This window comes from Symphalangus syndactylus, chromosome 5 (assembly GCF_028878055.3).
Source record: "Symphalangus syndactylus isolate Jambi chromosome 5, NHGRI_mSymSyn1-v2.1_pri, whole genome shotgun sequence".
Taxonomy (NCBI): Eukaryota; Metazoa; Chordata; class Mammalia; order Primates; family Hylobatidae; genus Symphalangus; species Symphalangus syndactylus.
In genome coordinates, this window is record NC_072427.2 from 67,417,063 (window position 1) to 67,441,548 (window position 24,486).

General features: G+C 38.0%; 1 protein-coding gene and 1 long non-coding RNA gene across 7 annotated transcripts in view; one reads left to right on the forward strand and one right to left on the reverse strand.

The window, feature by feature from the left end:
• Nucleotides 1-24,486, forward strand: part of RASSF8 (Ras association domain family member 8) — a 124,824-nt gene that overhangs the window by 45,281 nt on the left and 55,057 nt on the right. Inside the window, exon 1 of one of the 6 annotated variants that reach the window (XM_055280321.2) lies at nucleotides 8,603-8,698. The exons of the other annotated variants lie outside the window; for them this stretch is intronic. The gene's annotated coding sequence lies outside the window, so the exon portion shown is untranslated. Of the gene's footprint in view, nucleotides 1-8,602; nucleotides 8,699-24,486 lie in introns of those variants that run through there. 6 annotated transcript variants of the gene reach the window in all.
• LOC134736801 (uncharacterized) lies at nucleotides 1,394-8,461 on the reverse strand. Its single transcript, XR_010121084.1, has 3 exons — nucleotides 7,884-8,461; nucleotides 2,212-2,333; nucleotides 1,394-1,621 (listed from the first exon to the last, which is right to left on the reverse strand). It is a non-coding gene; the product is annotated as an uncharacterized lncRNA (long non-coding RNA).

Sequence of the window (24,486 nt, forward strand, 5' to 3'; positions counted from 1 at the left end):
TATCATGAAAGGATGTTGAATTTTATCTAATGCTGTTTCTGTGTCTGTTGAGATGATCATATGGTTTTTATCCTTGAGTTTGTTTAGGTGATGTATCACATTTATTGATTTGCATATATTGAACCATCCTTGCATGCCTGATATAAAACCCATTTGATCATAATGGATTATCTTTTTGATGTGCTGTTGAGTTCAGTGGGCTTGTGTTTTGTTGAGGATTTTTGCATCTGTGTTCATCAGGAATATTGCAGACCTTTGTCCCTGTAATTCCCAATTCTGGCAGTGGGAGAAGTAAGATAAGAATGCTCATACAGTGCAACTAGAAGGCAGACTATTATGCAGCCAATAAAAGAGTTTATCTGCTTATCTATAGATTTTTTAACTCTTTAATGAAATGAAAAAATGATAACTTGAAAAGTTACAATATCAGGACATAATATATTATAACCTTTAAAAAAATAACTATATAGGGGGAATAAAAACCTAGGAGGAAACATACTAAAGTGTTAATGATGATTTTTCTCCAAGTGGTAGAACTATAGGAAAAATAATTACTGTGTTCATTTAAAACACAGATTATGTAAAGCAAGTATGTACTATATTAATAATCAGAAATTTTATATATAGATTATATTTTTAAAAAAATCTAAGGTTGACCTGATGTCTATGATTTCATTATATGCCTTTTAAAATACATATATATTTATAGTAAAAAATACATTTTCCATGAGGATAAATGTATCAAGGGGCCAGGTGTGGTGGCTCATGCATGTAATTGTAGCACTTTAGAAGGCTGAGGTGGGAGGATCACTTGAACCCAGGAGTTTGAGACCAGACTGGGCAACATGGTGAAACCCTATCTCTACAAAAAATACAAAAATTAGACAGGTGTTTTGACATATGCCTGTAGTCCCGGCTACCAGGGAGGCTGAGGTGAAAGGATTGTTTGAGCCTGGGAGGTTAAGGCTGCAGTGAGTTGTGATTGTGCTACTGCACTCAAGACTGGGTGACAGACAGACCCTGTCTCAAACATAAAAAACAAAACTTCTTGAGACTGGACTATACACAGAATTGAATAACAAGGGGCATATCACAGTCTCTAGGCAGAGATGAATATACTGAACTCCTGAGCTGTTATTAATGAATGATTTGACTGAGATTTATGCCTACGTTGTCAGTATCATGCTTCCTGGAGGTGTGGGGCTCAGCATCTTTGGGAATGAGAAAGAGCAGTGTGTTCCTGTCTTAGTCTACAGTTGACCTTGCACACAACATGGGGGTTAGGGAGTGCCAGCCTCTGGTGGAGTCAGAACTCTGCATATAACTCTTGACTACCCCAGAACTTTACTAATAGCCTATTGTTGACCAGAAGGCTTACCAATAACATACTCAGTCAATTAACACATATTTTGTATATGTATTATATAGTGTATTTGTACAATAAAGTAAGTTAGAGAAAAGACAGTGTTATTAAGAAAATCATAAGGAAGAGAAAATATATTTACTATACAGTAAGTGGAAGTGGATCATCAGAAAGGTCTTCATGTTGAGTAGGCTGAGGAAGAGGAGGAGCAGGAAGAGGAGCTCTTCTGACATAACATGTCTGGTACTTTCTACTTTTCTGAAATTCCGGAAAATAGGTTTTTAGCAAAATCAAAGTATTAGCCATTGTATATTTAAATTGTTCATTGAAAAAAAGTAATACAATAAGTGAAAGGTATAAAATGAGGTGGTTCATGCTTATAATCCCAGCACTTTGGGAGGCCAAAGCAGAAGGATCACCTGAGGCCATGGGTTTGAGGCCAGTCTGGGCAACAAAGGGAGACCCTGTCTTTACAAAAAGTTTAAAAAAAAAATGGAAGTTATGAAATGAAAAATAAGATTTCATTCTTATTGTTTTTCCGCTATCCAAAGGTAATCATTATTAGCAGTTTTTTGGGTTTCTCTGCAGAAAAAGAAATGTGTATGTATAACGTGTATTTATGTCTTTTTAAATTTTTATGGATGGGGTGTGTGTGTGTGTGTGTTTTACACTAGGTTTTTGTTTTGTTTTGTTTTACAGATTGATTTGTTTAATTGCCAGATTAATCTTAAAGGCAGATATGATAATAGTTTGCAGGTTGAATTGGTGAGAGTTTGGTGACCATTTATTATTGGTTTGCATTCTTTCATTTTGCTGAGTTTGTAAAAATGGGGTCAGTATGTAATTACCTGATAGGTGTGAGACTGCGACTGATTCTACTCCTCATTGCACTGGTAACTGTCATCTTAAGCAAGTCATTCTCTATGACCTGGTTTTAATACCTGAATATTGAGACTGTGCCTGTATTAACCTGAATGCAGTAGAGAAAATGTAAAAATAAGACAAGGTTAGAATATAGAATCTTTTTTTGTTGTTGTTGTTTTTAAGCTCTACTAAGATACTTTTGCAAAGGCTATTTCTTTTATCTAAAGTGAGCTTTGTGAAAGTTATAATATTAGAATAGGATGAAATCCATTGTTTCTGCCTTTGAGGAACGTATAGTCTTACCATGTTAAGGTTCATATCAGATGGGAAAAATACAGCTTTTATTGCCACATAATACCATATTATATCAGCTAATGCCCTGTCTTTCTCTCCTCTACTTTCTTTTACTTTCTCCCAGATTTCAGCTGGGCTATACTTGCTCCTTAGAAATTTTAGAAAAACTTGTCTTGAACCTCCAATTTCAATACTTGTGACAGTTTCCCTGTGATCTTCCTAAGTCCAGATTTCTGTATCAGTTGAATGGCTTTTCATCTGTCTTTGTCATCTACTTCAATGTGTAGTCTTCGGTTTTGCCCTTTAAAGCTTTAAACATTAAACCTTTCTCTTCCATTGGTTTCTATTAAAAGACAAATATGGGTGCATATGTGCACAGACACACACACACACACACACACACACACACTGCTTAGTAGACCTACCAAAGACCCAGGAGTTAGAAAAAAGATACTCATATTGTAGGAAGGGCAGCCTTGATTTCTTCCTGGTCCCTGGCTTCATCCTTATCTCTCATCCTTTTCTTCTTCCCTTCCCTTCAGGATGTCCCAAGGAACTGTGTCTGTGTTCTGTAGTTTCAGAAATTGTCTTATATCATCTAGAGTGATTAATCTGGGTACAAGTCAGCTTCTCATGTTAATTAATTGTATACCCTTGAGTGCTTGGTTTCTCTAAAATCTCTTTTAGGTCTCTAAAACCTCCAGTCTCCTTACTTGAATATTGGATATGATGATATCTGCTTTAGTGGATGTTTGAAGACTAAATTATGTATGTAAAGGACTTAGCATGTAAGCAATTCAGTGAATGATAACTGTCATCCTTTTTATTAAAATAGTACTATTTTTCCCAAATGCCTGTCTCGCTCTAGACATGGACTACATATATGTTTATATAAGTGGACTTTCAGTCTTTTATACTTAGGGGTAGTTGTTTAAACCAGACACTTTGGAGAGGGAACTAGGGCACTGTTGATAATTACACCAGAATAACAGTTTAAACCATTGCCGTTCCAGGTAAACCAGGACCCATAGTCACTCTAGATACACGCCTTGCTTCTGACTCATGGTTCGTGCTCAGTGAACAAGGGCCCTTGTCCATTGAGTGGGACAGTGTTGGAATAGTGGAACATGGGACAAAACAAGGTCACATTCATCTTTCTTAGCTTTAGTTCTTATTCAAATCGAGTTTAACAATACTTAGTTCATTTTGGGTTGCTATAGAGGAATACCTGAGACTAGGTAATTTGTAAAGAAAAAAGGTTTATTTGGCTTACAATTCTGATGTCTCAAAAAGTTCAAGATTGGGCATCTAGTGAGGGCCTCAGGCTGCTTCCACTCATGGTGGAAAGTGAAGGGGAGCCAGCATGTGCTGAGATCACATGGGGAGAGAGGAAGTGCTTTGGGGGTGGCAAGTGAGGGGTTGGCCAGAGGGAGGAGGTGCCAGGCTCTTTTCAGCAACCAGCTCTGGCAGAGCTCATAGTGAGAACTCACTCACCATCAGGGGAGGGCATTAATCTATTTATGAAGAATCAGCCCCCATGACCCTGACACCTCCCACTAGGCCCCACCTCCCCACTGCCACACTGGGGATCAAATTTCAATATAACACCAGACTGGAGGAAGTAATAGGTGTCAAAGTTTGGATCTTTTGTAAAAGGAACAAAGACTTTTCACCATTGTCTTTCATAGTTGTTCTCCTCACTAGCAAATCTGTCTCTCAGACCTGGCATTACCTAGACTTGAGGCTTACAGCGTCTACTGGAAGGACAGGTAGGTAGTCAGTGGTAATAGTCATGTTGTATATACTGCAAGAGCAGAATGAAGAAGGTGCCTGGGAGCACAGAAGGAGCTCCTTCAACTGTGCAGAGGTGAAGGAGGGCTTCTTGTTTGATGTCAGTGTAGCTGAGTTTGTAAAGGTGAGTGGGTCTTTAGAGAGGCCTACTCTCACAGGAAGTAGCCTCTGCAAAGCCTAGAAAGGAACAGGGGTGTAGTGTTTTTGGGGAAAAGCAAGTACAGCTGAGTGTGGGCAGGGGATGGCTGACTTAAAAGCAGCATTCTTACTCTAGTTTAATAGAAACAGCCTTTTAGTGGCATTGGGCCATATGGTAATTGAAAGGATCAAAATTATTTATGTAAGTGCATAAAGTTCTAGTTGGAGGATAGCAGAAGTATTAACAATTTGGAATAACCTAAACCTCACATCTGTGTAAGTAGAAAAATTACATTTTTTATTCCTGATCATTTCTTTATCATCTCAAGACATTAAATATTTAATACATCCTCATTCTTCAAAAGGATATTACTTTAAAATGTTCTCACATCGGGTGCGGTGGCTCACGCCTGTAATCCCAGCACTTTGGGAGGCTGAGGCAGGCAGATCACAAGGTCAGGAGATCGAGACCATCCTGGCTAACACGGTGAAACCCTGTCTCTACTAAAAATACAAAACATTAGTCAAGCGTGGTGGTGGGTGCCTATAGTCCCAGCTACTCTGGAGGCTGAGGCAAGAGAATGATGTGAACCCAGGAGGCGGAGCTTGCAGTGAGCCAAGAAAGCCACTGGACTCCAGCCTGGGCGACACAGCGAGACTGCATTTCAAAAAAAAAAAAAAAATTCTCACTTAAATGTTAGATATGGATAATGTTAGAAGCTATACTGTTTCCAGCTAGTTAATGTAATGTTGTTCCATCCCCTTTAGCATGTTCTCCTGTGAGCTGCTGTAGCTACTAGACAATTTTACTGTGTAAATTCTTTGCAAATTTGCCTTACTGGAGTGGGAATTATGTAAGGGATACAGTGATTAAAGATCACAATATTTTTGGTACAACAAATAATGCTTTCAGAAACACAGGCTGATAACTGTCATTTGTATTCCATTTTGCTCCAAGGATCATTTGAGTGTATACTCTAAATCTTATGTTAAGAAGTAGAAATATAGTGATTTTTACATTAATAACATAGTAATTTCTTATAGTAATATTTGTGTTCTCATTTGAACATAAAATAATGTCATGTGGGTGGCTTGACCTCAGCTCTATAGTACCATAGTGTCTACTTCTGTTTGGGCATATTGCAAGCATCTGCATAGAATCTTAATTTTCTTTTTTACTTGGAAGGTACTTTGGAAATTCAGATTTGAGGTTGACGAAATCAAGACACAGTTAGAGACTGATATGCTCCCTCTAGCCTTCCCTTCTAGGTCAAGTCACTCTTTTATTCATGTTGGTGGTCCTGGTGCATAGCCAGTAGATAAAGCTCTGCCAAATGAGCAGATATATCTGTATATTCACAGAGCCTGAATTACAACCCAGATCTTTTGACTTCCAAATCAGTCCAGTGTTTTTTCTTGCACACTGGTAGTTCCCCGTCTTTTTTCCTACCACAAAACAGATTTCTATAGCAGCATTCCCAAGTTTCAAGTTATATGATGCTTAGCTGCCAGCTATCATAACACCATCCTTTTCTCACAAGAAATCCAAGCTCACCGACGTGTTAGGATAAGGGACTATCTGGGCTGAGAACCAATGGATATATGAGGATGTTCTTGAATAAATTTTAATTCCACACTCAAGATGGAATTTTGTGCTTTTCAATATGTTGTTAACACTTCTACTGATCAAACTATAGAATAAAGCTATACCTACAGGAGCATAGACCTTATTTCTAAGTAGTGTTTCTAAGCAGGAGTGATTCTGCCATCAGGGGTGTTTGGGAAATTGGTGAGGGAATTTTTGGTTGTCGCAATGATGGGAAGGCTGTTACTGGCATTTAGTGGATGGGTGGTGGTGGAGATGCTGGGCATCCTGTAGTGCACAGGACTGTTCCACATAACAACTTCCAAATGACCCACGTTGGTATTTCCAAGTCATGAGACTGGATGAGATCCCCAAGGGAGTGGATAGAAATAGAGAAGAGGAGAGGACAAATGATTGAGACCTGGGATACTCAAATATTAAAAATTCCTAGAGCAGAGCAGACTGAGAAGGAACCCCAGGGAAGCAGGAGGAAAACCAAGAAAGTGCTGTGTCCTGGAAGAGAGTGAAGAAAGTAGATCAGGAGGAAGGAGTGACAAACTGACCCTTATATTTAGCAAGGTGAAGGTGATTGGTGACCTCGATAAGAGTAGTTTGGTTAGATAGTAGGGGCAAAAGCATGGCAGGAATGAGCTTGATAGAGAATAGAAGATGAGAAAATGAAAGCAAGTGTAGACAATTCTTGAAAGGAGTTTTGCTGCAAAAGGAAAGTAATCAGTGGGAGGAGAGGGATCAGAAGAAGGCTGTTGCGTTTAAGATGGGTAAAATAGCTATTTATTCTTTGATTGAAAAGAAAAACTGATGGAGAGAGTGGTGGTCCTAGAGTGAGGGTGAGGGGTGGCATCCTGATGCCCACAGGGTCCTGCCCCTGCAGTAGTGCTGGTCTCCAGGCCCTCTGCGTGCCGTGGCCCAGGAATGGCTAACCAACGCCTAATCCATTCTGAGGCCTTGGGACCAGAAGGCTTCCTTACTCTCCAACGTTTGTTCCTCTTTCGTTTAGGAGAGTTGGTCAGGCACCAGCAAAGGGTTTGAGTTTTAAGTCAGAAATTAAATTAGAAATTAGAAATTAAAAGGGAAGGTAGAACCAATGGCTTTTTCTCCATACGCAATGACCTGAGAGCAGCTGAAGCTTTTCCTTCTTGTCCCCTGGGGGACTATCTTTACCAAGATGGCACAGAGCCTGTAGAATAAAGCAAGTGAGTCATGCAGGAGGGCACGAAGTAGAAGGAGGCATTGCCCAGGGTCATAAGGCCCAGTGCCAGCACATGAGAATGGAACTCCCATGCATTTGTGCCCCAGCTGCCTAACCTGCCCCTCCTGATTACCCCGGCCTTGGGGAGGGCACTGTGGTTTAAGGGAAACAGTAGGAAAGCTCTTTCCTTAATTATCTCTTCTCATATTACCAACTGGAGATTAATTGAATGTGCTTTAGTTTAATCTGATATTTCCTTTCCCCCTTTATATTTAGTTGACTTCAGCCACTTTAAGGAATAGGAGGAGGATGTGGCGAGGAGGGAAAGGAATGCTTCTGGGCTGAACAATTCTATTGTTGGTGATAGGAGAGGGCGGGGAATGATTGATTCTGGGCCTTTGCACAACCGAGAGACAACGTGAGAGACTTCTGTATACCTAAGATGCAGGCAAGGGGGAACTGGGGGATAGAAAGAAGATAAAAGAGGGTCAATCCTGGTCACAAAGACCAGAAAAAAAAAAAAAAAAAAAACAGCTCCTCTCCACCTAAGTACCCTTGTCGTTTTTAAGTGTTGTAAGGGCCCTCATACCATTTTGTCTTTCCTTCCTTGGAATCCAAAAGTGATAAATGTCACTCACCTTGTTAATTAATCCCAGAGTTCTGCCCAGTGCAGATCTAAGAGCAGTCTCCTGAGGCCATCTGAGGAAGTGTCCATCTTTGTACGTTAGAAACCACAGGAACCCTTACAGGAACATCTACAGCATCTGGAAAATAATTCTCAAGGCATAAGTTTATATGGCAGTTTCTTTGGGATGAGGCCTGCTGCTATTTTGGTTTGTGTTAGCCCCAGTTATGCCTAAGAACTGAGTCAGTCATGTGTCCATGGAGAGAAATCCCCATTGAAAATAGTAGGTACTGACTATAGCCAGGATTGCATAATCAGTCCTCTTAAGAATTTCCTCAGAACCTTTCCAAAAAGATTAGCCAGATGCTTCCCAGAAGAACTTTCCTCTTCCTAATGAGAAGTATTATTTTTGAGAGTGGTAAATGACTCTTCTAAGCCTTGCTTCCTCCCTGCCTCCAGTCCCAAAAACACCTGAGTCAAGTAACTATGATAACTTGACATAATTAATTAATTGAGTGCTGTGGTTTGAATGTTTGTGTATCTCCCCCATTCCCCCTGAATTCATATGTTGAAACCTAATCACCAATGTGATGGTGTTAGGAGTTGTGACCTTTGGGAGGTGATTAGGTCATGGGGAGTCATGAAAGTAGGGCCATCATAAATGGGATTAGTGCCTTCATAAAAGGCCCTGGAGAGCTGTCTTGCCCCCTCCACCATGGGAGGACACAGCTAGAAGGCACCATCACCATCAGCGAACCAGAAAGCAGGCCCTCACCCGACGCTGAGTCTGATGGTGACTTGACCTTGGACTTTCCAGCTTCCAGAACGGTGAGAAGAAAACTTGTGTTGTTTATAAGCCGCCCAGTTTATGGTATTTTATTGTATCAGCCCCAACGGACTAAGACAGTGACTCATGAACTTCAGTTTAAATCTAGTGTCTTTAAAGCTTTGTTATTTTATGCATATCGTATCTGTGATGTATGTATAACATATAATAACATATCCATGGCATATAGTAGGCGTGTAGTAAATGTTTTTTGAAACAATTAGGTACAATGTGTATTGTTTTTCTTTATCTTATTAGGCAGTAGAGTATATTAGTTAAAGTTCTGGTTCCAGAATGCCTGAATTGAAGTCTTGGCTTTTCCAATGAAGTGTGTGACCTTGGGCAAGTTTTATAACTGCTCTGTGCTGAGTTCCTCTTCTGAAAAGCAGAAACAATAATAATACCTATCTTACAAGATTATTATGAGACTTAAATAAATTGACACATTCAAAGCACTTAGAACATCTTCTGGCATACAGTAAGAATTTAACAGATATAACGAAAGCTCTCAGGCATTTAATATTTAAAAAGTGAGAAAACCAAATCTCTTTTTCCTCAAATAGCAGTGTAACTGGCAATGAATATTTGAGTGTTGGTTGTGTGAACTGTCATTATTTAGCCTTTTTTCAGTGGCTATAAACAACTTCCTGTGTTTCTGAAAAAGGAGGAATAGACATCATCTCCTCATCCAGTCTCATACGAGTATATCACTCGTGACACCTAAACATAACTATATCCGTATATTATTTATATCATTGCTAATTATGTGAGTTGAATTTTTAAAATATGTGGGCCTATGATTAGTATCCAGATTTATTTTTTCTGGGCATGATGTTCCTTCCATGTGAGGCCTTTTTCTCTTCTCTTCTCCTCTTCTCTTCTCTTCTCTTTTCTTTCTTTTTTTGAGATAGGGTCTCAACTCTGTTGCCCAGGCTGGAGTGCAGTGGTGTGAACATAGCTCACTGGAGCCTCAAACTCCTGGGCTCCGTCAGTCATCCTGTCTCAGCCTCCCATGTAGTTGGGACCACAGGCCACCATGCCCAGGTAATTTTTAAATTGTTTTGTGAAGACGGAGTCTCACTTTGTTGCCCAGGCTGGTCTCGAACTGCTGGGCTGAAGCAATCCTTCTGCCTCGTCCTCCCAAAATGCTGGGACTATAGGCATGAGCCATTGCACCTGGCCTCACGTGAGTTTTAAGAGCTGTGCCAGTTTGTTCTGCCTTCTTGCTCTGTTCCTACATTCAAATTTATAGAATCAAAATAAAGGAGAGTATATCTCCCAGAATTAAAAACTGACCAGGTTTTCATGTAATCAGCAGCATGTTTTCCACAGGATCCTTTTGTTATTGGCAGTCCTGTCTAATAACAATAAAAAGGCCTGTATTCTCGCTGTATGGTGTGTCTGCAAGACTGCCCTGCCAGCTCTTTCTCATTTCTAGTAATTCAAGTCTAGTAGTCCAGTAAAACCATAAGAAAATGTAGCTTCTCTAGTGATAGCCACCTGTTGGGACAGTACTTTAAAATTCATAAGACACTTTTAAGTAGTGAGTGTATTTTAATTGCTTACAGCAAACCAACAGAGATATTCTTATAGATGAAGAAATGAGCCTCCATGAGCTTAAGGGAGTTCAGGATTATATGGTGCTGTGAACTCAAGTCCGCTGATTCTTTAAATCCTGTGTCCTTCTAGTTTTACTATTTTCCATCAAATTTACTCAGGCCCGGTAAAATCATAGTAATAACACCTGGAGTAGTACCCAGGCCTCTTCATTAGAAATCATAATCATGGAGTTATAATTCCAATAATATCATACAACTTGTTTGCTGTTGAAAACTTCATTTTTTTTGATAGTAAAAGGACCAAGTTTACTTTTACCTATATTGTTTATTCAAACTGGTTATATATCATAAGCATTTTCTAACTAGCTTTAAATTTTTAAAGACGTTTTTCTAATATATGTATACTTTGTCATTAAGTTTCATGTTGATTAAAAAAATCCTTTTTCCTTTAATGTGGCTAGTGTTGAATAGGCCTAAATTAAGACTCTGAAATTATTAGTAGTGTAATTACCAGTTTTTATCCCATACTTGGTAGGTAGGTGAGTGGTCCTGGGAAAAATTAAATAGTTCTATTTTGTAACCATTATTTTTCTAAACCCCATCTGAGTAAATGGCACATTTTTATATTTTGTGGACAAAACTCAGACCTGTGGTATTGGTTTGAGGAATATGAGAGTGTGGACCTTTGTTGCTTTGTGAAGTTGTGTTCTTGTGCCCTGCCTGAGCTGCCAGTGCCTCTGCACAGCAGGTATAGGCACAGCCAGCTGGTGCCATGTGCCCAGTGACTTGCCAAGTGGCTGCTCACTCGCTACAGCGGCAAACTTCAGCAAATGTGTTTTAACTAATAACGTTCATACTAGCAATGAAAACATATGTATGTGTTTCCTATGCCCATGGCAGACATAATTAGTTGATCATGGTATGTGTTCATGCTGAGCCTGATCATCCTTTTAAGCATCACATTCTTGGCATCTACAGTCAGACACTCGAGCTTAGTAGGCAAGATAAAACATATGTGCTATCCTTGGCTCTAAATGTGTCTGTGTTAACTTTCTCCCAGTATGTTTTGGGAAATAATAAATAAGATAAATTATTGCTGTGTTTTACAGGAAGGACAGACACACAGCATTTTTCTGTATGTCTTGATTGGTTTGGACAGTTGCACTTAATACAAGTCATTTTCGTTTTTAATAGCATGTAAAAGTCTCCATGTCAAAAATTTTTTCAGGTTGATTACTGATTCATAGTATGTATTTATTTGAAAATTATTTTTCAAATAGATATTTGAAATAAGAAATTTTGACAATACTCATAGTTTGCCATGATGAAATTAGATCTTTTTATATAATTAGCAGAAACTGTGAAGTTTTCATTGAATTGTAATCATAGAACAAAAATGTTAATCCTTTGAGAATTGAATTAAAACTGTGATACGGCTGTAATTGTGGAAATAAAAACTTAAGATTAGGATTATAGCTTTTGTTTATTTGGTCCTTTTTCCTTTGAGACCTTACTATACTTCAGTGGAAAACAGCATTAAAAAAAAAAATTCTATACAGGCTGGGCATGGTGACTCACGCCTGTAATCCCAGCACTTTGGGAGGCCGAGGTGGGAGGATTGCTTGAGCCCAGGAGTTTGAGACCAGCCTGGGCAACATAGTGAGACCCCGTCTCTACAAAAAGAATAGAAATTAGCCAGGCATCATGGTGTGCGCCTGTAGTCCCAGCTACTTGGGAGGCAGAGGTGGGAGGATCATAAGCCTGGGAAGTCGAGGCTTCAGTGAGCTGAGATCCTGCCATCGTACTCCAGCCTGGGTGACAGAATGAGATCCCGTCTCAAAAAAAAATCCATATATGGTCAAAAGGTATTTTAGGCTCTCTACTGATCCGTTGATAAAAGATGCTGCACCTACTGCAAGATTATTGAGGAGCACTTTGTCATGGAGATCAGGGTTGGAATGTTTGAGCCAAAGACCACAAAAAACTGACAGTAATCAATTATCGTTCCTGCCTGCTGCTTAGCGTTTACGTTTCTAGAAAATGTTCTCTTGAGTTTTCTCCTCTGAAATCTGAGACACAGAGCTGAGAAATAGAAAATAGTTTATGTCAAAATATTTTTCCGTTGATAGGCTACCTGACAAGCAAAGAGATTGAGGTGAAATTGAATCCAAATTAATGTATGAGGCCGTGGAAAGCTGTTTATATTTTGTGTATGTCTTTAAAGTTAAGTAAGATTATACTTGAAGTTACTTATCTCAGTTTGCAAAGAAACAGAAATTATACCTACTTATTTTTGTAGTGATGTTGTTAGAATAAGAAAACAGAATACCTAAAGTTAGCGGACCTATTATTGTTTTGTAAGAAATGCTGATTTGGATGTGCTTTGGAAAAATAAATGAAATTAAAGAAAATAACTCATTAGCAATGTTTTTTTTTTCAGGTTTGCTTTGCCTGTTCAGTGATATAATTTCTCTTTTTTCTTTATTGATAAGAATAAAGCTGTGCATACTTTAAGAACAGAAGGCGGCACTTCTCTATAACTGTGATCACATGATCACAGACCCCACTAACTCTGACTAATGGTTACTTTCAAGTGCTTGTGGCCAGTTGGAGTTTATAATTTGTTACCAAATCACTAATTATCTTTATTTTTAACCTGTATTTTGCCTGTCAAGCAGTCATAATCTCTAAAATTGGAGACTCAGAACCTTCAACTATAAAGAGTTTGTTTAACTAGAGTCAGGAAGAGCCGATTTTCCATTGAAATGCATGGGAAATTCATTCATTTTTGTTTTAAACTTTTAAAAATCTGGAGGTTATTAAGGGCTGTTTTTGTTTTTTTTTTATTTATTTGTTTATTTGGTTGGCTTTTGTTTTGCTTCTAGATTATATAAAATGAATCTCCCTGGTTTTAAAATCTAATAACCAGTGCTTTTGCTTTGCTGTCTTTGCTTTGGTTATAGTGATCCTTTAAATAAAGAATTAGCTTCTCCTTTGGCCTGAGATTTTAAGATCTTCCCAATCATCTTTAACTGTAGCCCTCATGTCCAGATTTTTTCTTGCCATGTTACCTTAATATGCACATTTTTGCTGTCTGTTCTGGAAGTTCACAATTTGGAATCTGGGGTACAGGAAGGGGAGTGATCTTTTTTGTTGATATTGTTATCTACATGTAAGAATCTGTGCAAAAGAGCTTTATAAATTGCAGATTTTATATTGAGTGGGCAAACTGTTTTTAGGTAATTCTAAGTGTAAAAGATATAAAATTTCTAAAAATCAACAGACTTCCTTCAGAGTTTAAGTTGCTCATAAGATTATAGTTTGTTGTCAGTTATCCATGTCAGTCCATTTCGTAAGGTGTGAAGATATTTTCTTCTTCTTCTTTTTTTTGCCTAATGTTACTTGATTTTCATCTGTCCTGTTGTATAGATGTTTATTTACGTGATTTTCTACTCACATTAACAAAGCAGGATAATGAAGATATCATCTGAAGCTCATTCATTAGTTGCGATCTTTTTCTTTTCATTTCTAGTGGTTTGTAAAATTGACCTAATTCTTTCATTTATCTGCTGTGTACAAACTAGACAAGTATTTTTTTCCACAAATTTATTTGCTTCATGTTTTTAATACTTTCCACTGGAATTTTTTTTTCCCATGTGTGAATAATATTAAATGAGGAAACATTCTTTCTTGGTTTTCTTTGATTTTTCATATGGGAATAAAAAGCTATTTAGCCATAAGTAAATGAAATATTTTTTTAAAAAAATTTTTGGTTGCTTTTGTCTTTATATCAATATTGTTAATTATAAGTAGGAATATTTATCCTAAGTTACACAAAGAATTAGAAAATAGTGCTTTCTGTTGCACATTCATTTGCTGGAATTGGATATCAATCTTTGTCCAATCAGGAGAGAGAAACTGCATGATAATTTGAATAGGGAAAGTTTAATATAAAAGACTATAAATATAACCAGGGATTGGAAGTTAGAGATTGATAAGTAAGAGGTGAAGAGACTCTAAAGAATATAAGACTAGCAGATGTAATATTATATAATATGAACTTAAGATCTACTACTACTAAGGCTGAGATAGCATGCCCAAAGAAGAGGCCCCCTGGGACTGAGATCCATATCATGTTGGAGAGGGCCTGGCTCAGGCTCACTGGAAAGCAGAGAAGTCACCTTGTTGATGGAACTTACCGGCAATCCACCTTACTAGGGAGGTGTCTTGCCAGGGGCACTCTACCAAAAACGCACCCAAGGTGAGTGTTGAGGGAACCTGCTGGTTGCTGCTAGCTCTTGTACGCTGTAGGAGCTGGTCACAGGATAAACTGCGTTTGCTGCAGGACCTGCACACTGGGGAAGCCCCCATGCCACAGGAGGACCCCAGAAAGTAAAAGCCGCTCCTCTTGCCCTTTCCTGTGTCTCACTAGTGCCCTCTCTTGGCAAAACTTCACATGGAGCGACTATCTAGGAAAAAGTATTTTAAGGGTCCAGATCCATTTTCATAAAACAAGCAAAAAGGTTGAAGTTGGAGCAGAGGCAATCGTTAATAGCCCACACAACCCGAAAAATCTTTCATGGTGAAAAACCCTTTCCCTTTCCCATTGGCTATGACAGTTTGTGAGATCGCGTGATTTCATTTCTACTGAAATGTCTGTAAGAGTTATATGGATTGTTAGACATACTGATTTATTAACTTCTGTTAACATTTATTAATATTTTTCATTGAAGGATATTTGTATTTTTGAGATGAATCTTTGAGAATTTCTGTGTCACTATAAACACCAGTTTTTATTTACTTTCTTAAAGGATTGCTTCATTTAATCATGTTTCTTAGCTATATCCATTAGAATATAAATTTAAATGCTATGCAAGTCATTTAAATTTGTGTAGCAAATTTAGCAAATTTGGAGCTGCCTATGAAGATTTTATTCTTAAGCTATTTTTGAAATAGCTCTAGAACCTTTTTTTAATAAATCAATTTTTTAAATTTAAAAATTCTTTATATTATATAACTAGACTGAAATTTTCTAACATGTCACTTTAACATTTTTTATTGACAAATAAAATTCATGTACTAAAAAAACTAAACTAAAAATAGGAATTTTTATAAAACCAAATGTGGATCCCAGCATTAGTAACCATGGAATGTGATTTTAATTTCTTAGAGGATGATAAAGTTGTAAGGAAACAACACTTACAACTTGGAATCACTGTCCAGCAATTACATAGTTGCGAGAACCAGCAGAAAGGGGGTGTAGGTGACCCTGTGTTGTTCTTGTTGTACCCCATGCCACTCTCAGAGGAAAGAGGATGAATACTGGGTCAAACCAGGGATAATTACCTGCTAACCAGAGGAGTCATTACAATGAGGAAGTACATTGGCAGATTTGATATGGCCGCAGACCCAATGTCTGATGTTGGCCTCTTGGCAATCAGATAAGTTATTTAGAATAACTACTTCATGAGTGGCTTGAGTTGATGCATCCAAACTTGCCCAGTAAGCTTTTCTCAAGAGCTGGACTAAATTCTGGTAAATCTGGTCCTCCCATGCATCATGGCTAAGTGAGATTATTGACTTCCACCTGGCTTGGTTCAGCCATAGTGGTGAAGTGGTGTGGTATGCTGTCTTTTAATCAAACAGGCATTTAGAGGAGGTCTTTTGGGTCATAGGTGGCATGGGGATGGATTGCACAAAGGTGACTGAGGAGTTAGTTGGCTCAGGTTATTATGGAGTGACCATAACTGTCCCTTGGAGAGTGTCTCCAGTATGAGCAGTACAGAGTATACTCTATTGTGCTATATTCTTTCAAAATAATCTTAGTAATAGCAAAAACATGTCGCATGAGGTAAGTTTTGCTCATGAGTGAGTTTAGGAATGCTGTTTTTAAAGACCATATGACTATAAAAATAATATAGAAGCAATTTCTAAAAGAGGAGTTCAAATATATTTTGAGAAGGAGCAAAAAATAAATAAGTATATATTTCCCAAATTGCCTGCCTTAGTAGGTACAGCACCCATCTGCATGCGTGAAATTATATATTAAATACAAATGTAGTCTCATTACATTACAGCCGTTAAAATAACTTCGGTGCAACAAAATCTAAACTTTCTTATGGCTCCCAGAACAGACTAAATAACATAAGTATTCTTCAGGCACAGGCTTGTGTGGAAGTTCGGGCATACACACTGTGTGTGTGTGTGTGTGTGTGTGTGTGTGTGTGTGTGTGTGTGTCTGTGTGTATAACTAAATTAACTTAAAAGAAATCTTGAAATTTAAAAGGATTCCTGGTTGTAGAAGATTTATCACTTTGCAGAAGTGTACCATGTTATCTTAAAAAATTATTACTATTTTTTGTTATGTCATATTGTAGCCCCAGTAGGAGTTATTTTTCCTTTAAAGGAATGTTTGGATTAGGCAAAAACATAGATTTTAATGCTGTATTTTAAACTGTGACTTAGATAATTCTCTTTTAAGGGGGAATTAATTTTTCTGGATATTGATTGGTTGATAATGATTTTTAAACTATGTGTCTCCGAGGTGCCTCAGAGCTACAGCTTAAAATTTGCAGCTTTATGGCATTTGTCTAGGATGTGACAGGAAGAAAATGAATGTGCTAAGGATCACATTTGGTGTATATCTCAAGTATATTCTTGTCACCTTATATGGTAAAATAGAGAATATTACTGTATATGGCAAAATAAATCAGTTAAAAATCTGGAGAAGAGGGACTTACCCTGAATTATCTTGGTGGGTCCTTACAGGAGAGTGGTAGAGGGACAGAAGGTGATGAGGCAGTTGGACTGTGGAGGCATAGATTAGAGTGACATGATCACAAGCCAGGGAACACCTGAAGCCACCAAAAGCTTGAAAAACAAGGAAAGGTTTCTCTCCTGGAACCATTGGAGGTAGCCTGGCCCAGCTGGCACTTTGATTTCAGCCCAATGAAAGTGATTTCGAGCTTCTGACCCCCAGAACTATGAGAGGAAAATTTTTGTTGTTTTTATGCTCCCCCAGTTTGTGGTAATTTGCTACTGCATCTCCAGGAAACTACTGCACTTTGTACTGAAACAAATGTAAAAATAGAATGTAAATATAAAATAAACCAACCATAAGAGAAAACACTTTACCAAGAGATTGAAAGTTTTTTTAAAAGAATATTGTTTTCAGTACGGGTGAGGAGGTAATGAGACATGAGCTGAGCTATCTGCTGTGAAAGTGAAAAGTAAATTGGCAATATGGAACAAAATTATGCAGCCATTGGAAATTATATTTAAACAATATTTAAGGTAAAAAAAAAGACTACCATTTAATACTAAGTAAAAACAGACTTAAAAATTTACTTACATTATGAACCAAATTTTAAGTATCCATTTCTAGGGATAAAAGTGAAATAAAAAAATACAGTCTGTGAAGTTAATTTTCCTTTGTTTAAACCTTGCTTTTCCACTTAGCTGTGTGACCTGAGAAAATTTCTGAAGCTTTTGGGGCCTATGTTCTCATCTATAAGATGAGGAAAGTAAAACAGCATGTGTATCTTACAAAGGACTAAATATATTAATATTTTCTAAGCACTCAGGGCAATGCCTAGCACTTTATAAAGTTGCAGTATTTGTTTTTTGTTTATCATAACTATTGGAATAAAATGTAAAAATCGAGTAGAATTCTTTACTCCAATTATTTCGAAAAGCTTTTCCTTCTTTCTATACTTAAAATATAGAAACTGGAGCTCCCCTTTGAAAATGGCAGCTTGAGAAGTTGCACAGACCTGCTCCACAGCAAAACAAACATAATTGGTAAAAAACTATTTTCAAAAAATAAAATAAAATAAAATTACTGGAAATTGTCCTACAGACACTCAACAAATGAAGAAATGTATGTTTAAGAAAATCTTAAACTTGGTCAGAACAGCAAGTCCTGCACTCGAGCTACGACCCACTCTGCTATGGTTTGAATGTTTGTCCCCTGCAAAACTCACATTGAAATTTAGTTGCCATTGCAACAGTATTAAGAGGTGAGACCTTTATGATGGGATTAGGTCTTAAGGGCTCTACAGATCCCAATGAGGGGATACCATATTTCACTGGGAGAGCAAACTGCTAGCATTTATCATCCCCTCCAGCTTTAAGTTACAGAAGCTAAACTCCTGGTGAGTGTGCCAATGTGGTCAGAGGTTCTCTTCCTCCACGCAGCCCCTACGCATAGAGCAGAGTTTCCACCCCAGGTTTGGCAAGCCTAGAATACTGAGGCTCTAATTGCCCTCACCCCACCTTGCTTGTAAGGTGCAGGTCTGTGCAGCTTCTCAAGCTGCCATTACCTTGCTTGTAAGGGAGAGAAGTTCAGCACTGAGAAAGGCAATACCGAAGACTGCTCCCCCTACCCAGCCCCCAGAGCAGTGGCTGAGAGATTTTGCCCACCGAGAGAAGCAGTCTGTAAGAACAGAGAACTCCAAAAACCCTCCCCAAAGGAATTGATTTTATTTGAAGCACAGTGTGGGGAACTTCAAGCCTAAGGATGCTTTCAGAAACAAGAGAGACTTTGGTGGTAAGCAAAGAAGAGCCCACTGCTACCTTCTTTTAAGAGCAGTAGGCTAAACATAGGCCAACTAGTTCACAAAAGAGAATCAGAGAAGGAGCTAAGAAGAGTGCTCCCTCTTGAGGGGTCAGATCAAACCTCAAAGACTGGCCAAAGAACCCCACCCCCCCAATTTATTTGGATGAGACTATGAAGCAATTTATACTCTAGAACATTGTTGAAGACAATAGAGCAATCAGCTGGGAATTAGTTGAGCTACAAAGCTGAGCGGGATACCAGATGAGGCAAAAGAGAGAAGGGAAAGAGACAGCGTCCTGCTAACATGACACTGTCATTCCTGGTAACTGTGTGCATGCCCAATGCTGACCCTCTGAGGAGTAGCACGAAAGACTTCACGCTGCAGGAGAAAGGAACTTCCCAAAATAGTCAAGTTACTCAACACATAAAGCGACAAAGACAAGCCCAGAGAGGGAGGAGAGGTCTCAGTAAATTCAGTTGATTAAATACATTACCTAAAATGTCCAGGTTTGAGCAAAACTCTGACACGTGCAAAGAAACAGGAAAGTGTGCCCCATACACAAGAAAAACAATAAACAACAAATTATGAAAGAACCCAGATGTGAAATTTAACAGAAAAAAACTTAAAAGGTCAGAGGAAACCTTGTTTGTAGAAGTAAAGGAAGATATGATACACTGCCTCATCAAATTGAGAATATTGGTAAAGAGATAGAAATTATAAAAAAAATTATAAAGGAGCAAATTGAAATTCTAGAGTACAAAGTATAATAACTAAAAAAAATTTACTGAAGGGGCTCCACAGTTGATTTCTTCCTTTCTTTCTTTTTTTTTTTTTTTTTTTGAGACAAGAGTTTTATGCTCTTGTTGCCCAAGCTGGAGTGCAATGGCGCGATCTCGGCTCACCGCAACCTCCGCCTCCCAAGTTCAAGCAGTTCTCCTGCCTCAGCCTCCCGAGTAGCTGGGATTACAGGCATGTGCCTTCACATGCCTGTAATTTTGAATTTTTAGTAGAGACGGGGTTTCTCCATGTTGGTCAGGCTGGTCTCAAACTCCCGACCTCAGGTGATCACCCACCTCAGCCTCCCAAAATGCTGGGATTACAGGTGTGAGCCACCGTGCCTGGCCAGTAGATTTCAACTGGCAGAAGAAATAACTAATGAGCATGAAGATAGGTAGAGATTATGCAATTCAAAAAATAGAAAAAGGAATGAAGAAAAATGAACACAGCCTCAGAGAAAAATATGGACATCATTAAGGGCACTGACCTATGTAATGGGAGTACTAGAAGGAGAGAGGGAAGAAAAAGGAATAAAAAAATTAAAAGAAGTAGCTGAAAACTTCTGAGATTTGATAGAAAACATTATATCCTCAAAAAGCTTAACAATTTCCAAGTAAGATAAACACAAAGAGACACGTCATAGTAAAAATGCTGAAAGATAAAGAGAAAATCTTAAAAAGCAGCAATAGAAAGGTGTTATTGCTTAAAAGGAAACATTAAGATTAATAGCTGACTTCTCATCAGAAACAATGAAAATCAGAAGTCAGTGAGTGGGATGACTTTCAAAAAGCTAAAAAAGAATTTTTAACTAAGAATTTTATGCAAAATGAACACATTTCCAGATCAACTAAACTTGAGAGAATTTGTTGTTAACAGATCCATCTTAACAAGAAATACTAAAGGAAGTTCTTTGGGAAAAACAAGTAACTCCAGACAGTAATTTGAATCCACATTAAAAAAAAACAAACAGTAAAGGTAATTAGTTAATTACAAAAGATAGTATAGATGCATGTTTGTTCTTTTTTTATTCTAGTAACTGATTTTAAAAGAAATTATTAGAAAAAGTATAGATTTGATTGTTGAGTTTTCAAAAGATGGAAATGTAATATATTTCATAACACCAACACAAAGGAGATGATAGGTGACGCAAAGATGTATTGGAATAAGGAAATTATACCACATGATAAATCCACAGGAAGAAATGAAGAGAACAAGGAATGGTAAATAAGATTAACATAGCAAATTCTGTCTATATGCTTGCCATTCTTACTTACCTCAGCTCATTTATTTAATAGTCAGTTCTACAAAGTAATAAGTGTAATGGTTTATTTTGGGGTTTGTAAGGTACATAGATATTGTCTTACATAGTGTGTATCACAATAAAGACACAAAAACTGGGAAGAGGAAATACTTGTACTGGAATAACAATTCATTATTTTCTTTTTTTTAAATTTTGAATTGAGATGAGGTCTTGCTCTGTTGCCCAGGCTGGTGTTGAACTCCTGGCCTCAAGCACTTCCCACCCCAGCCTCCCCAAATGCTAGGATTACAGGCATGAGCCACCACGCCCAGCCTGGAGTAACATTTCTGTATCTCATTGAAATAAAGATCTCCTCACAAAGAAAAGTCTCTGTCCAAATGGCTTCACCGGTAAATTCTGCCAAACATTTTAGCAAGAGTTAATACCAATTCTTCGTGAACTCTTCCAAAAGTAGGATAGAACATGTCTCAGCTCATTCTATGAGGCCAGAATTACCCTGATACCAAGACCAGACAAAACTTTACAAGAAAACTACACAGCAATTTTTTAATAAATATAGATGCAAAAATTCTCAAAAAACGCTTGCAAACTAAATTTAGCAGTGTATAAAAATGACTGTACCTGTAACCAAGTGGGATTTTTCCTAGGAATGCAAGGGTTGGTTAAACATACAAAAGGTCAATTTAGGCCTGGCAATGTGGCTCACGCCCATAATCCCAGCACTTTGGGAGGCCGAGGCAGGTGGATCACTAGTTCGGGAGATCAGGAGCATCCTGGCTAACATGGTGAAACCTTGTCTCTACTAAAAAATACAAAAAATTAGCCGGGCGTGGTGGCAGGCGCCTGTAGCCCCAGCTACTTGGGAGGCTGAGGCTGGAGAATGGCGTGAATCCAGGAGGTGGAGCTTGCAGTGAGCCGAGATCGTGCCACTGCACTCCAAAGCCTGGGCAACAGAGCAAGACTCCGTCTCAAAAAAAAGAAAGTCAATTTAATACACTGCATCAATAGAATAAAGAACAAAAACTACATGATTATTTCAATAAAAAAAGCATTTGACAAAATTCAACACCTCTTTATGATAAAAACACTCAACAAACTAGGAATAGAAGGGAACTTTGTCAGCCTGATGAATGGCATGTAAACACACACACACACACGCAGCCAAAAGACTGAATGCTTTCTCCTTAAGATCAGAAAGAAGGATTTCCTTTTGCCATTTCTATTCAACATTGTGCTGGAGGTTTTAGGCAAGACACTTAGGTAAGAACATGAGATAAAAGGCATTCAGGGCCAGGCGTGGTGGCTCACGCCTGTAATCCCAGCACTTTGGGAGGCCGAGGCGGGCAGATCACAAGGTCAGGAGATCGAGACCATCCTGGCTAACACAGTGAAACCCCATCTCTACTAAAACTACAAAAAATTAGCCAGGTGTGGTGGCGAGCGCCTGTAATCCCAGCTACTCAGGACGGGAGGCTGAGGCAGGAGAATGGCATGAACCAGGGAGATGCAGCTTGCAGTGAGCCGAGATCGCGCCACTGCACTCTCACCCTGGGCGACAGAGTGAGACTCCGTCTCAAAAAAAAAAAAAAAAAAAAAAAAAAAAAAAAAAAAAAAAAAAAGCATTCAGATTAGAAAGGAAAAAGTAGAACTGTTTGCAGAGAATACTACCTTGCATATGAAAAAATTCATTAAAAACCTATTAGAACTATTCAACAAGATTGCTGGATACAAGATCTGTATACAAAATTTAATTGCATTTCTATATACTATCAGTAAACAATTGAAAAATGAAATTCAGAAAATATTACTATTTATAATATCAAAAAGAATAAAATGCTTAGGAATAAATTTCACAAAAAATTGCAAAAGTTATACACTGAAAACTATAATACATTGTTGAAAGAAATTAAAGACCAAAATAAAGGACATCTCATGTTCATGGATCTCTTGGATATCCAAGTGCAAAAGAGTGGTTAGCCCCCTATATACATGTATATAAAAATTAAGTAGATCAAAGACTTAAATGTAAGAAGAAAAACCATAAAACTCTTAGACGTAAACTTAGGCATAAATCCTCTTGATCCTGAATTAAATAGTAGTTGCTTAGAAACGACATCAAATGTGCAAGCAACAAAAGAAAAGATAGGTAAACAGGACATCATCAAAATTAAACATTTGTGTTCCCATGACACCATCAAAAGTGAAAAGACAACTTTAATGGGAAAATATTTGCAAATAATTTGATAAGGAGCTTGTTTTTAGAATATATAAGAACTTCATTGTAAAAAAGACAAATAGCCCCATTAGAAAATAGACAAAGTATCTCAGTAGACAAATGTCTATATACCAATGGCCAGTCAGCAAATGAAAAAATGTTTGACATTATTAGCCTTCAGAGAAATGCAAATCAAAATGAAAATAAGATATTTCATACTAAGTTGGCTGTAATATTAGTTAATTTTTTATTTTTTGAGATGGAGTCTTGCTTTGTTGCTCAGGCTGGAGTGCAGTGGCGTGATCTCAGCTCACTGCAACCTCCACCTCCCAGGTTCAAGTGGCTTTCCTGCCTCAGCCTCCCAAGTAGCTGGGATTACAGGTGCACACCACCGTGTCCGGCTAATTTTTATATTTTTAGGTGGGGCGGAGTTTCACCATGTTGCCCAGGCTGGTCTTGAACTCTTGACCTCAAGTGATACACCCGCCTCGGCCCCCCAAAGTGCTGGGATTATAGGCATAATATTAATTTTAAAAGGCAGCTAATAAGGAGTGTGAGTGAGATTGTGAAGAATAAGAACTCTCATACACTGTTGGTGGGAATGTAAAATATTGCAGCTACCTTGAAAAACAGTCCGGCAGTTCTTGAAAATGTTACACATAGAATTATCATACGACCCAGCAATTCTGCTCCTAATTACATACCCAAGTGAAGTTAAAATATAAGTCCATGCAAAAAGTTGTACATAAATGTTCACAGCAGCATTATTCATAATAGCCAAAAATAGAAACAACCCAAATGATCTGAATTAATAGATGTGATGTAACAATATAATGAAATGTTATTTGGCAATAAAATATGAAATACAGGTATTTACTACAGTATGGATGATTCTTGACCACATGTATGATTTTATTTATATGAAATATCCAGAGTAGGCGAATCCATAGAGACTGAAAGGAAGTAAATGATCGCCTGTGGCCGGGGATTTGATGGGAAATGGGCAGTGAATGCTGATAGGTATGTGGGTTATTTTTTGGGTAATGAGAATGTCCCAAAAGTGACTGGTGATAGTTCCATAATTTTGTGAATATATTTGAAACTATCAAGCTGTATGCCTTAAATAAGTGAATTGTATGGCATGTTAATGATATCTCAGTAAAGCTGTTGTTTAAACAAACAAACAGAAGCTGGATAGCACCGGTAATTCACCATGGGTATGATTTAAGCAAGAAAGACACTGAAGGGTCAGCAGGCCCTCGCTTAAGAGTTGGCCTTGACTATAAAAATATTGGCAGATTAATGGGTATTTATCTGGTTAAAGTTAAATGTACAAAATGCTTTCATGTTTTCATGATTCACTGCTTTAACCTGCTTTTATGATTAACCAGCCAGTTACCAGTCTCAACTGTGCTAAGAG